Genomic DNA, 14983 nt, shown 5'->3' on the forward strand with positions numbered 1-14983 from the left:
AGATTCCGATCGACTCGTATCTAGTCATAATTAATTCGATACAGTCAACAAAAATTATAAAATCAATTCCATAAGAAAATACTATATTTGTTTTCAACAAAATCCGAAATTAACTCAAAAATGGCCTGTGGCGCCCACGTCTCGAAATCTGGCGAAAGGTACTAAATATGAACGCCCATTCAACTACAAGTCTAACCATACCATTTTTACAAAAATCCGATATCAACTTGACCTCCAAATCTCAAATTCTTATTTTGAAACTCTAGGCCCAAATCCTCTAATTTCACCTCAAAACATATAATCTATTCGAAATATTCAATGATAATCCAATATAATTGACTAACAATGATCACATGTGACTTACCTCAAGTTTTCCTTGAATTCTCTCTCAAAATCGCCCCAAAGACCGTGCTTGAAGGTCCAAAAATGGCAAAACTCGGAACCCCCTCTGTTTTTAACATTCTGTCCAGGATTTTCGCATCCGCGGTGATTTCTTCGCACCTGCGGTCTTCGCATCCACGGTGATTTTTTTGCACCCGCGGTGCCTGGACAGCCTATGCATTTTCGCTTCTGCGAATCATTCCTCGCATCCGCAAGCTCGCATCTGCGGCCCTTTTTCGCGCATGTGCGATCACACCAGCAGCCCAACTGCTTTAGCTCCTCCTCCAAATCCAAATTCGATCCGTTAAGCATCCAAAACTCACCCGAGGCTCTTGGGACCCCGTCCGAACATACCAACAAGTTCCATAACATAACACAAACCTACTCGAGACCTCAAATCATATCAAACAACATCAAAACGACGAGTCGCATCTCAGATAAAAATCTATGAACTTTTAAATTCTATATCTTGTGCCGAAATACATCAAATCAATTCAGAATGACTTCAAATTTACACATAAGTCATAAATGACATAACGAAGTTATTCCAATTTACAGAATCAGATTCTGACCTCGATATCAAAAAGTTAACCCCGGTCAAACTTTCCAAAAATTTAACTTTCGGCATTTCAAGTCTAATTCTACTACGGACTTTCAAATAAAATTCCGATCATGCTCCTAAGTCCAAAATCACCATACGGAGCTGTTGGAATCATCAAAATTCTATTCCGGGATCGTTTGTACATAATTCGACATCTGATCACTATTTAAACTTAAACTTTTAATTTTTTATTAAAATTCCATATCTCGGGTTAGGGACCTCGAAATTTGATTCCAGGCATACGCCCAAGTCCCAATTTATAATACGGACCTATCAGAACTGTCAAAATACTGATCCGAGTCCATTTGCTCAAACTGTTGACCAAAGTCAACTCAGTTGAGTTTTAAAGCTCTAATTCACATTTTAATCTATTTTTTTCACCTGAAAACTTTTCGAAAAATTTTACGGACTGCGCACGCAAGTCGAGGAATGATAAATAGTGCTTTTCAAGGTCTTAGAACATATAATTAATTATTAAATTTAAAGATGACATTTTGGGTCATCACATTAATTTTATGATTGGGTGTTGATTATTTACCTTAGCTCATGCTTCAATTTTAGAATTATTGGTTGCAAACATTGATTCATGCCTATTTGAATTAGTCTCTACTTAAGAAAGAGGGACTTAGTTTAGGATAACTTAGCTAACAAGAAATTGTGTTAATTGAGAGATTGATTAACCTAATTAAAGAGTTCAAACTAGAGATAGTAAGAACCCGACTTGAGCTCTTATCTACTTATTAGTTAATATCCATTTGGACTTGAGAAAGTAAAATTGGGTAAAATAACTCTCTGACCCCGAGGTATTGAATAGGTAACGTGGAGTTGAAAGCTATAATATACCCCAATCAACAAAACAAGTATAAACATCTTTATCCAATTAGGCAAACACTTAAGTTATGGTCACAACCCTAGACATTTAATCCAATTGAAAAAACCTCAAAAATATTTATCTATAATTTATTTTCTTTAGCTTACATTCATTAGAGTAACGGTTGAAATAGAAAACAAAACCTTGTCGTGGAAGTGCAATGTTAGATAACCCATTTATTTACTTCAAATATATACTCCTAACACCCCTCATAACTTTCAGTGAATTCGACCCCGACTCATAGTTGGGTAATTATTATTGCATACGACCGTATCATATCTCTTATAGAGGTGTGTTGTGGACTCATCATGATCGAACATATATTAAATCATTTATTTTTAATTTTGGCAGAAAAAGGCACATGGGGGAAATGTGTCTCATGCTCATGTGTTTGAGGAGACACATAAGACGAATAATAAGGATGGTACAAGAGAATGATAGGTTGAACCGCATGCATCAGAGACATGTAAAATTCTAAATTCAATACTACTTCTTTTTTTTGTCAAGAGTAGTTTGTTTATATAATATCTATCATTTTTATTTCAGGAAGGGTATCAACGAAGATCGGAGGAATGACAATAGACTCAACCTGATCCCAATCGCCGTCCGAAGATATGGCCTCAATATAGACACAGGCAGCCGGTGAAGTAAATAAAGGTATAGAATTTTGTAGTAATATTTATTTTAATATTAGTAATATTCGTTTTATCATTAGAATTTTATAGTAATATTAGTTTTATATAATATTTATCATGAAAATAAATAAAGGTAGAGTCTACAGATTTAGAGTACAATCATCCTTCAGTCGTCCAACCACATTATTTAGTGGTGCTTCTGCTTCACCCGAAGAAATTGAGACTATGCGGACACAAATTAATGAATTGTTACAACAATGGAATAATACTCAAGAAACAATAAGTATGATGCGGACATTCATGGAAAAGCATGGAAATCAACGTACAATGGAGGAATCTAACAATGAGGAAACTGAAACTGATGATGAGTAATATTTGGAATGTGTAATATGATTTTTAGACTTGATTGATTTCGACTTGATTTTTAGACTTGGTTCGTTTTAGACTTGGTTGTATGTGAATGTTATTTGCTTAATATATTGTAGACTTGAATGTCATTTTGGTTGAAACTTTTAGACTTTGATGTGGTTTAACATAATTTACACTTGTTAAATGGTTTTGTATTGTTTAAACTAGTTTGATATTTGATGTTTTGGGCTCAATTGATGGAGCAATTGTGATATTAGGTTGAATGATATTGGTTGTTTGATTTGACAGGAGATGTAGATACAACAGAATTCTGCTAAAATTTATCAACTTTTGCGACTGAATTCCGATCACTTTAACTGGAAATTCTCAGATTTGTGACTGAAGTGGTCGAAAATTTTAATTAATTATTAAATTAATTTTATTATTTCCAACTAATTCGGTCGAAAAATCTAAATCTAATTATAATTAATTATTAAGGGTACCGACCAAAACGGTCGAAAAATTAATAATTTAATTAAAATTTATTTTTAAATTTGTGACCGGATTGGTCGCAAATTTACCGACCAAAGCAGTCAAAAGTTTTGATTTTATTCGATCAACTGGACTTTTCCTCTTTGCGATCAAAACGGTTGGAAATTTCTGATCAATTTGATCGTAAATATTTTACGATCATCAATTTTTCGATCACTTAATTTTCGTCGGAAATAATAGATTTCTGACGGATTTAATGGTAAAAAAAATTGACATTTTCTAGCAGTGAGTACTAGTTATTTGTCTAAAGGACTACGGTGGTATTTGTTTTAGATCGAGTTTGCAAGTTGTTTCGCATTTTTGTTAAAACAAATGTGAAAAAAAAAAAAGAGTTTGCAAATTTATCATCCACGACTCTCCTTTCCTCTAATACTGGAGCATTGTCATTTCATTTCTTTAGAATCTTTTTTCCTGCCTACATAACTTTCTCATAATCAAAATGTATTAGTATTTCCTAACAAAGGTTTAAAAATATGAGAATAAATATGTGTTAAGTCAGCTATATTGTTTAAATATGTGAGTAAATATGTTTTAAGTCAGCTATATGTTTAAATATGAGAAAAAAATAGTATGTGTTAAGTCAGCTATATAGTTCGTGTTTGGCATGAAATTAAGCGGTTCGGATCACCTCCCAATCAATCATTGCATGTCTTGTTCCTTGTCTTGCTCCTTCTTTAATGTCTATCATTTTGTCTCCATATTTGTGTACTAAATCCCCAAAGCTTTTCTCTTTTCTTGCCAAAGCTTCCCCGATGTTAAAAATTATCCTGAAAGTCTGATTAATTTAAAAAGTTCTTTTATTAAATATAAAAGAAAAAATATATGTTTAACCAATATTTAAAAAAAAAAAAATTGAGTGCCAAATTTATGAGAAAAACATACTAAAATTCGCTTAAAAATTATCACTATTTAAATAGATTATTGATGCTTATAATATAAAAATAAAATCACAAAAAATATTTTAAAAAAATATTTAATATTTATTTATATACATATGTAAACCCCACCGCCCAAATCTTAGATTCTCGATACGCTTTGCTGTTAATTTGACATGGAAAATAAAACATATTCCCCTTTCGTACGTCCACTAACAAATATTATTAGCAAACATGAGACCTGTTTGCTTGGATTCATGAATCCAAAGAATATCTTTGTTTATTTGGACTATTTTTTTATTTGAAATATTCATAATAATTTCGGTTTAATGTATTGTTTATGTTCTTCGTCACATAAGCCAGGAATCTAACACTAAGTATTTAACACAGCTGTTATTGTTCCCCCTTGCATCTGGGTTGACCTATGCAAAATTAAATCTACTTATCAATAAGCAACAACAATAATTAGGTCCTAATTCTAAAGTAAAGTCTATTTTAATCATTACTTATTTTTTGATAATTAAATTAATGTACTTTAGAAATTGAGTGCATTCTAGTAGAAATAGAGACCATTAAATGTCCTGCAATTTAGGAAGCATATTTCAAAATTTGTGAATTTATGATGTCCTCTAGTGTCTTGGAGAACAATCATAAATTTGTATTCCATTTTTCCAAGACATATGACTCACTTTTTTAAATAGATAAATTCGAATTTGCATATTGGCTTTATTATTGGCATAAGTGGTACTCCTCCTGTCAATTTTAATTGATTTTTCAGCTGTTTACATAAGTACATATTAAGAAATTCACCTTTTAATATTAATTAATAATGAAATTGATCATATGAATATTTACTATCTCTTTAATTTGTTCATTAAAAATATAACAGAGACTCTTTACCCTATGGGCAACTTTAATAAAAAGAAATTAATTTCTTCTTGATATCTAAAAAAATTAAATATTATAAATCACAAAGAAAAAGCCAAAAATTCATTTAAAGTGAACCGAAGGGAGTACTCCAATACGATGGAGTAGTTTTATCGGAGATTCCTTGAACCTCTTTGATTTTGAGTGTTGACCTTATCCACATTGTTGTTAGGAAATGGGAATAATAATTGCCTAGCTTGTTTTTTCAACTATGAGATTTTCTTTTGCCTACTTTAAAAATCTAGAAACAATTTTCATTTAGATTTTGTTGTATACATAAGAATAAATAAATATGATGCTACCCGCAATAATAGAAGCATTGGTAATTATTCAGTTATGAAAATTCCCCATGATAAACCTCATATCAGATCAATGAGGAAAGTAAAGTCTCAATTGCATTATTCATTCCTGGAAGTATATTATGTCGATTTCCTTAATTGTCAAACAATATCTTAATTATTGCTCTTTAAACAATTTAAATAATCGAGTTGTATTTTTTTAATGTAAAGAAAGTTGCATTTATTATAGTCTCTATATCTATATTATATTAAAAGTACGAAAACATTTAGCGAAATGTCGTTTGTCTTTTTTACGTTCTGATTTTTTTGAAACTCTTCTATATTAGAATACTTACAATATATAGAAGACTATTCCACTAATAATAGTATTCTATATTATATTAGTTTTCAAAGCTTTTAAATTAGTAATTACAATTGTTTGGAATATTGAGCATAAATTAATAACAAACTCAAAAATTAACAATTATTCCAAGATAATTTATGAGATCTTTTAACTTCTCTAGATAGTATTAAATTTAGCTGAATATAATCGAGTTTCTTGACTATAATTATGTCTTTTAAAAGGGCATTTTGTAGACTTTATTTATAGTATAAAGTGATTCTTAAATTTTTTAGATTTATAAAGAATTATCATTTCTTTTTTTTTCGTGGATGATTTTTCACCTAATCGATTTTTTACTATTTGAAAAAAACTTGTTATCGAATAAAAATATAATTACAATTAAATACTTAAAATTTGGTATGAGCTAGCTAATTAGTATTATTTAAATACTAATCTCACTTGAAAAATGATACTTCCAAACTAAATACACACTTCCCTTCCCGTTCTAACTTCAGTCATTCTTTGAAATGTATTTTAAGTTGAATTATTTGATTGGTGATTGAGTATTTTCGTGGAGCAGTTTCATTTTTTATTAGTAATATACGACTAACATTTATTATTTTCAAGAACTTATATTTTTATTTTATATCTCAAAGATAAATTTTAAATAATTTTTTTATTGAGTTAAGTACATGTTGCGACCAAACACACTCACGCAAGTATACGTGGTCGTCAAGTAATAGAGTAGTGAGTAGAGTATCGTTCCCACGAAGACTTATGATTAACTTTTGACTAATTCAAACTCAAATAACTTATCGATTCAAGCGATTTCTTACAAAATAGATAATTTTCTAATTTACTACCTAAAAACTATCAAGTAATGAAATACTAGAAATCAACCACAACACTTAAATAATTTCGAATAACAATCAATAGGAGATAATATTCCAGGGTCACGGGTTATCTAACAATTATGTTACATTTTTAGCTTAAAATAACTAATTAATTTATCTGGATTGTTGATTGACATGGTTGATATTACTCATAAGAATCTGTCGAGTCCTTACTCGCCTATTTAAGTTAACTTAATACCTATATGTCTATGGAATTAAGATTAACAAGAACGCATTTACAATTCCTGTATTGCAATCGAGCAAGGCAATTAGGAATATGTCTATCCTAATTGCGAATCCGTTCCCCGATGTCCAGGTTTAAGAACTTGCTCTATTTAATTCTATATGCAATCTAGAATTCTCACTTTTGAGTTCAACTCTAGATTCGTAGATAGTATTTCACTGTTAGCTACTCAGCAAAATAATTAAAAACAGAATTAAATAAATAACCCAATATGATAAAATCAACTTCGTCAAATTAAACATCAAACGTCAACATTCATGTATACCCATGACCCTAGAACAATAGGGTTCTTAGCCACTCATGTTCATACAATCATAAAAAATAATGTTTTCAGACATAAAATCAATGAGTACTAGGAAAGGGATGGAAGAATTGATCAAATCCTTGCTTCCGAGTGTTTGGCGCCTCCCTCTTCTCTCTAAGTCACGTCCTCCTCTAAAATATAGGTTTAGGTTGACTTTTATATGAGTTGGGGGCGTCTAGGGGTCGAAAGAACCGAGTCCTAGTCGAAAAAGGCTACTTTCACGTCTTGAGCGTCCAGGGCAGCATGGGGCGCTGGCCCTGGCACTCACAAATTTAAGCTGCTGTAAATTGCGTCACAGCCAGCGTCTGGCTGTGGCCCTCAAATTTTACTTTTTGCGTTTTTGTCCCGATTTCTCTCCAATTCGCACCCTTTCGTTCCAAATTGCATCCGAATGATCCCTACACATAAAAATATCAAAATTTAGCACAAATAATCATATTAAACATCTCAAATCGTCGAGACATGAGCAAAATGTAAGGCGATATATATCAAAATATGCATACATTAAGCCGTTTATCAACACCTCACACTTAGACTCTTGCTCGTCCTCAAGCAATGGAACTATATTAACATCCCCAAAACGTACTTAGCACTATGAAAGAGGACTTCGTAATTAATTCAGTCAAACACCCTACCTTTTGACTATGATCGATGTTCGCAATTAAGCATGAACACATAAATTTCACATTCTTCCCGGTTTTAAATAGCCCAAGTATACTCAATCTTATTCAACCAACTCAATCAACTCAAGCAACCTCTCCACAACCACCTTACCTCAAGAGACGACTCGTTACCACTGAGCATCCTCAACTCACGCACTCACTCAACACAAGAAAGTATACAACATCACAAATCCGTCATGAGATCAAATGCCCTCTCCATAAGCAAAAAAATAAATATCAAAGTAGTCCACAAATTCAAATATATCATTGAACATAAATTAAGGACATCACACAATTGAACAACATTCACTCACTCTCACAAAGAATTCATGTGCATCCCGTAGTTGTACCATAAACTTGCCCGTAGTGTACATCTCTACTAATCTAAGCTAGCTAAATCTAGAATCAATTAGGACTTTAAGGTTGTAATGTAGGTTAAGGGATGGGTAGGATACATTTAGGCATAGTGACTAATCCTCCTAAGCACTTTAATACACTACACTCATAATTCAAGCGCAATTGCTTCGCAACCCATTCACTTGTCATACACCATAACTAACATAGCCCTCTTTTCCATCAAGCACCTCTATGGTTTTACTAGCATGAGTGAGAAGGATTAGGAGGTGTGTCTTTCTACATTATTTGAACTTTTGTTTGCTCTTTCTTGCAAAAAATTTCCTCTTTTTTTTTTTACACACACTCCATACTTTGAAGTTCATAAGCTAGTGACCTTTATTCACAATTTTAGTGCACCTTAAGGGCCCTTCCATGGTTCCACTCGAAATCCACTTCCCAATCTCTCTCCTTACTTCTTCTAGCGACTAAGTACCTTAGGAGGTAAAGGTTCAACAATCTCACATTAAAAACAAAGTAGGAGTACGGCTTGTAATGTGAGTGCCAAGGAAACGATCTATAGGCTCAAAGGGGCTAGCAATGGGAAAATTCTATTTGTCGGTGACAAGCACCTTTATGGTCAAGCAAGAAACGCCTACGTCATCTCCTAGAATAGCACAACTTAATGATTTTGCGTTGATTAACACACGGGAAAAGTTCTAGACTATACAGGATAGCACAGAATATCAACAATCCATACACACACATGGCACTTGATTCACTCAACACAGTTCTGTGTGACTCTCAGGTCAAGCAAGCATATCAAGTTGAGAATTTGTAAGCAACAATGTACTAGGTGGCATACAAGTCAATCAACTGAGAAAAAGCTGTCAAAGAGCAGGCTACTTAATCTACTTGGGCATTACAATTCAAATCATATATGCAGGAAGACAGAGCGCATGCCCTAACTTAACTTGCCAACACCAAACATGTCAAAAGGTATCTCCGAGCACCTCAGTTTTCTCCCTTATCCTACTCAAAAAAATAAAATAAAACACCCGGTTCAAGCTACACCCTTAAAAAAGAACTGGTGTCCAAAGAAAAACCAAGGGATACTACCTAACTATCAAAAATAAAACAAAATAAAATCTTTTTGGTATTTTTAATCGGACTTTAATCCCTCAAGAAAATTGTCCAATAGATCCATCATCGGGAAAAGTCCAAGTTTTTGTTTTTTTTTTTTTTTTTGTAATCTAGCTAATTAGACTATGTTAGTCTTAAACTAAGCTAAAAGGTGATAAAAGAAAAAAAAACAATAACACTAAAAAAAAAGTTTTATACAATTCAAGGAGTATTCCCCCACCTCACACTTAAACAATGCATAGTTCTCGATGCATAATAAATTCAAAAATAAAGTAAGGTGGAAAGAAACAACTCCCTGCTAGTCGGAGTCTGCCTCATCAGGATGCCAACCAGTTGTGGCAATGGGCTCATCATCATCTCCTAAGGGTACCAAAGCCATTGGTCCCATAACTTCATCATTGTCCGCATCCTCATTATCAGATTCCTTGTCAGTGTTTTCATACTTAGGCGGATGAACAGGACTGCCTGGTGCTATGCCCAACATCTCCTTGGAAGAACTAGAGAGATCACTTCGCAATCGCGTGCGCTCCTCATCTGACATCCCTAGCCTTCTCATAATAACATTGAGGGATTTGTAAAGATACCTGTTGAAATTTTCGTCCCTCTCATTCCTAGCTGCTTGGGTGAGCTTGGATGTGGACTCTAGCATGGATGTGATGTCTAACAATGCAGTGGGTGCCTCCACTACCTCATCATAGCCAGGGTACTCTGGTACCCCACGAGAGAGCATGTATTGTGTCAGGATGTTGCAAAAAAAACCTTTTGATCCTTCCTCCAAAACGGGTGCAGGTCATCTCCCCAAGCATGAGCTCACCCACATTTATGGGGCGCCCGGTCATCAAAAAGTAGATCACGCACACTCGAGCTCGTGTGCACTCACTATTATGCTCAACGGGCATTAATCTAGCTTGCACAAAGTTTTGCCAGACCTTGGCCGTTTTGTTGAAGTCGAACCGGAGCATTTCAAGGTGAATATATCCCTTAGTTCGCGTCCACTTTGCATTAGAATCAACGCCACAAAGTGCGTGATGTATTGCTTAGTAGCGTGGACTTTTGATGAACTTTCGAAGCCTTCGTGGGTTAGGGCTATCAACTCCCAAAAAATGACACAATGCTTCCCTATCCATTGGAATTTCCTTTCCTCTGACCCACAACTCGTCATTTTTCTCATTCCATTTGGTATATAACTCTCTTACCATGCTGAGATTTGCCGGGACCGGACATTCGAGTAGCTTATCCATCTTCTTTTCGATCAATGTAGCAAGTACATCTGGGAAGTTTTGTTCTAAAGCCTTCACATTTATCCCCATTTCAGACACATATCTCCCATATGGAACAAAAGTATCATGCCATTTGATGGCGTCATCCCGAACAAGTTTGTCATGACCCAAATTTCCCCTCCGTATAATGTCATGACGGCACCTAGTCTCTACGACTAGGTAAGCCTAACATTTGCGGAATAATGAAATGAAAACATAATTTTAACACTTAGCCGTTCAAAAATTCACAGCAAATCCCAAAACTCGAAACATCGTGAATCACAAACTGCAGAAGGAAAAATCTAGTGTCTCTATACATCAGAGTCTAACAAGGAAAAATACAGAAGATAATGGACATGAGAAAGAGTAGAAGGGGACTCCGAGGTCTGCGGACGTGGCAGATATACCTTGAAGTCTCCAAAGCTGTCCCGGCTCACTGATAGTGTGGCTGATAAGGTACACCTGGATCTGCACACGAAAAACATGTGCAGAGAGTAGCATGAGTACACCACAATCGGTACCCAGTAAGCGACAAGCCTAACCTCGGTCGAGTAGTAACGAGGTAAGGTCAGGGCCCTACTGGTAATTATATAAATAAATAATATAGAGTGTAATACCGCAATAAAATAAAGGGTAAAATTTAACAACAATGAAATCATAGAAGGTAACAGCTTAGTACACAGAAACACAACAGGGGATCTCCCGAGATACCGTCTCGTAGTCCCAAACGTAAATGAGCAGGGGGATCTCCCAAAATACCGTTCCATAGTCCCAAAGTAAATGTACAGGAAAATCTCCCGGAATACCATTCCGTAGTCCCAAAGTAAATGTGCAGGGGAATCTCCCGGAATACCGTTCCGTAGTCCCAAAGTAAATGTGCAAGGGAATCTCCCGGAATACCGTTCCGTAGTCCTAAAGTAAATATGCAGGGGAATCTCCTGGAATACCGTTTCGTAGTCCCAAAGTAAATATACATGGGAATATCCCGGAATACCGTTCCGTAGTCCCAAGTAAATGATAGAAATACAACTACATCACGAAATTCTTACAATTTAGCATAAGTACCAGTGAGGGAAGAAGCAGAAAAATTCACTAAGCATGCTGCACATAATTCACATAAACAATTAAGACACGTAGACATGTTGTATTTAGACTAAACATGATAGCTGCACATATTGGAATAACTCACTTAAGAATGAAAATAGATTAGTATTCATTAAAATTGTATAACTCATAATAACAGAAAAACATGTTGCTGCTCGGCAAGAAAATTGGGTTTTACACAACTAGCCCATGTACGTACTCGTCACCTCACGTACACGACGCTCATATAGAACAATAGTTCCAAATCTTAAGGGGATTTCCCCCACGCAAAGTTAGGCAAGCCACTTACCTCGAACCAAGCTCAATCAATCGGTCACAATGCTTTTCCCACGAATATCCGGCTCTGAATGGCCCAAATCTAGCCAAAAGCAATTACATATCTTAAATACAACAATAATAGACTCATCTAATTAACGAAATTAACATTTTAACGAAAATTCTGAAATTAACTCAAAATCGCCCGTGGGCCCCATGTCTCGGAACCCGACAAAAGTTACAGAATATGAACGGCCATCCAACTACGAGTCCAACCATACAAATTTTACCAAAATCCGACATCAATTCGAGCCTCAAATTTTCAATTAAAGTCTATGAAGATTTCTACCATTTTCAACCCAATCTTTACCCATTTGAACCTAACAATCTTTCCATAACCTTATTGGTATGTATACATAATACTCTTACACCCAAGAATCACATTATAAATCACCCTTCTTCACTCCAAACCCGAAATTAAAAAATTGAGGAAAGAAATTCTTACCTTTTTGAAGCCCTAGCAAGATCCTTGTGAAATCTTCAAACCTTGAACGAGAAATAGATGGATAAATGACTAAGTCTTCACTTTCTCTCTCTAAAATGCTCTCACGTCTCTCTAAAATATCAGATGAAACCCTTCAAAATGACCCCCAATAGTGTTTTATAAGAATAGAGTCGGGTTTATAAAATCAGAAAAATAAAGCTCTGGAACAGGTTCTGCGGTCGCATATGCGACCGCATAATAGTTATGCGGACCGCATATCGGTCGTATAATCGGTGTCCAAAACTGGCAGACATCTGTCTGTGTATGCGGTCACTATGCGGCCCGCATACCTATTCTGCGAGCGCATAGTGACCGTATAACAGTTATGCGGTCGCATAGTCGACTGCAGATTTCATCCAAACTGGCCCTCTTCTGCCTCACTTCTGCGGCCATTATGCGGCCCACAGAGTAATTATGCGGTGGCATAATAGACCGCAGAAATGCATTTTTTTGCCAAAAATTTTTCTTTACTTCCCGGTGTACTGTTCAACCCAAAAAGTTCGAGCCGACCTTTGTACTATTTGATCTACCTCGATGCCACAAAAACTTAATTTCCTTAGCAAAACTTTCCGGGTCACTACACATACGTCAACATCTGGTCAACCTTTTCAACTGAATTTCGAAACCTTGGAACTTGGTGTTCCAAATCATTCAAAAACCTCACCGGACCCGAACCAATTACCCCCCAGCAAGTCACATAACAAATATAAAGCATAAATTGAGCATTAAATGGGGAAACGAGGTTATAATACTCAAAACGACGGGTCGGGTCGTTACAAAGTTCCACCCGAGGCCGTGGTGGCCTCGTAGACCTGCTAGCCACTTATTTTCCCTTGGCTTGTCGGGAAGAGCTCTCGCCTTGCTTATGTTTCTTTGGAGGGGGAGTAGTAGTGGAGGACTTCCCCACCCCTTTTCCTTTAGCGGTATCGTCACGAGCCATAGCAACCTACACATGATAAGCACAAAGATGAGAATGAATCAAGAGATGTTGCCTAAGGTCATCGTGAGAGGAAAGATGACCCAACACTTAAAACCGAAGGCTATGTATAAACGAATCATAATATTGATTCAACGTGCACCAATGTGTCATTACAAGGCTATAGGTACTTAGACTTCCCTATGCCATAAAATTCAATTAGTCTAACATGGCCGTAACTTAACTATGGTGCAAGCATAACAAAGCTAAAGTCTACATTACTACACTATTTTAGTACACTAACTACAACTTACAAAAGTTTACAACAAGATACAATACCCCCAAAACACCCCACACTTCGCCCAAACTCATATACAACTACACTCGACTACTTAGACTTCACCGGTGTTCAAATATACTCTCTTAAGCATTTTAGCAAACACCTTGTGGGCATCAATTTTGCTCTTCTATTTCAAAAATGGTGGGAGAAGGTGGGCCTCCCAAATTTACATGAAGTAGAGGAAATTATAGTTTACTACTTCAAACACAACTGCACAACCAATTTCGTGTATAATCATTCCACCCATAATAACATCAAAGTATGTTAAAGAGACCTAGGGGATTTGAGGATTGGGGAGAAAGAAGACTACAAATACTCTAAGAACTTCCAAAATACAAGAAAAGAGATAACAAGAAGAACATACCTTAGAGTCTTGAGATGGAATTGAGCAAGGAAGATTGATGAATATGAGAACTTAAGAGAAAGGGGGAGAAGAGGAGCGGGCAGTGTTCAGCGTTTTTGGAGAAAGGGGGGTTTTGGGTTTTAGCTATTTTAATTTAGGTGGGGGATGGGTTTGGGTAATTGGGTATGGGTTGGGTAGTATGTGTATATGGGTAATTGGGTTGGGTATTTTTAATTAAATAAAGAAAACAAAAATAAAGAAAAAAAAATACATACCTGACCCGCCAGCCCAACGCCCCATTCTGGGGCTGGCGTTGAAGCTTCAGACATACTGGAAAGTGCGCCCCAGGCAGCGTGGGGCGCTGGCCTGGGCGCTCAATTCACTGATTTTCAATTTTTGTTTTTTGATAAACAATCCCGACTACCCGAGTACTCAATATATACATTACACACATTCCACACCATTTCCACCTAAGATTGTTTTTGCAACTACAAAGAAAAAATCAACCTATTCTAACTAAAAGAAAACAAAAAAAAAACTATGCTTTGAAAGCGATAAAAATTGGGTTGCCTCCCAACGAGCGCCTGATTTAACGTCGCGGCATGACTCAACACGTGTTTAAGCATCTGCCAAGTCCACTGAGGTCTTGTGACGTGCAATGTCACCACCCCAATAATGTTTTATTCTCTGGCCATTTACCAAGAAGGTACCACTTGAGCTCGTATCACGCAGTTCCACCGCTCCGTGAGGCCTCACATTTACCACAACAAAAGGACCTGCCCAACGAGACTTAAGCTTTCCAAGGAATAGCTTTAACCTCGAATTGAACAAG

This window comes from Nicotiana tabacum, chromosome 12 (genome assembly GCF_000715075.1).
Source record: "Nicotiana tabacum cultivar K326 chromosome 12, ASM71507v2, whole genome shotgun sequence".
Taxonomy (NCBI): domain Eukaryota; kingdom Viridiplantae; phylum Streptophyta; class Magnoliopsida; order Solanales; family Solanaceae; genus Nicotiana; species Nicotiana tabacum.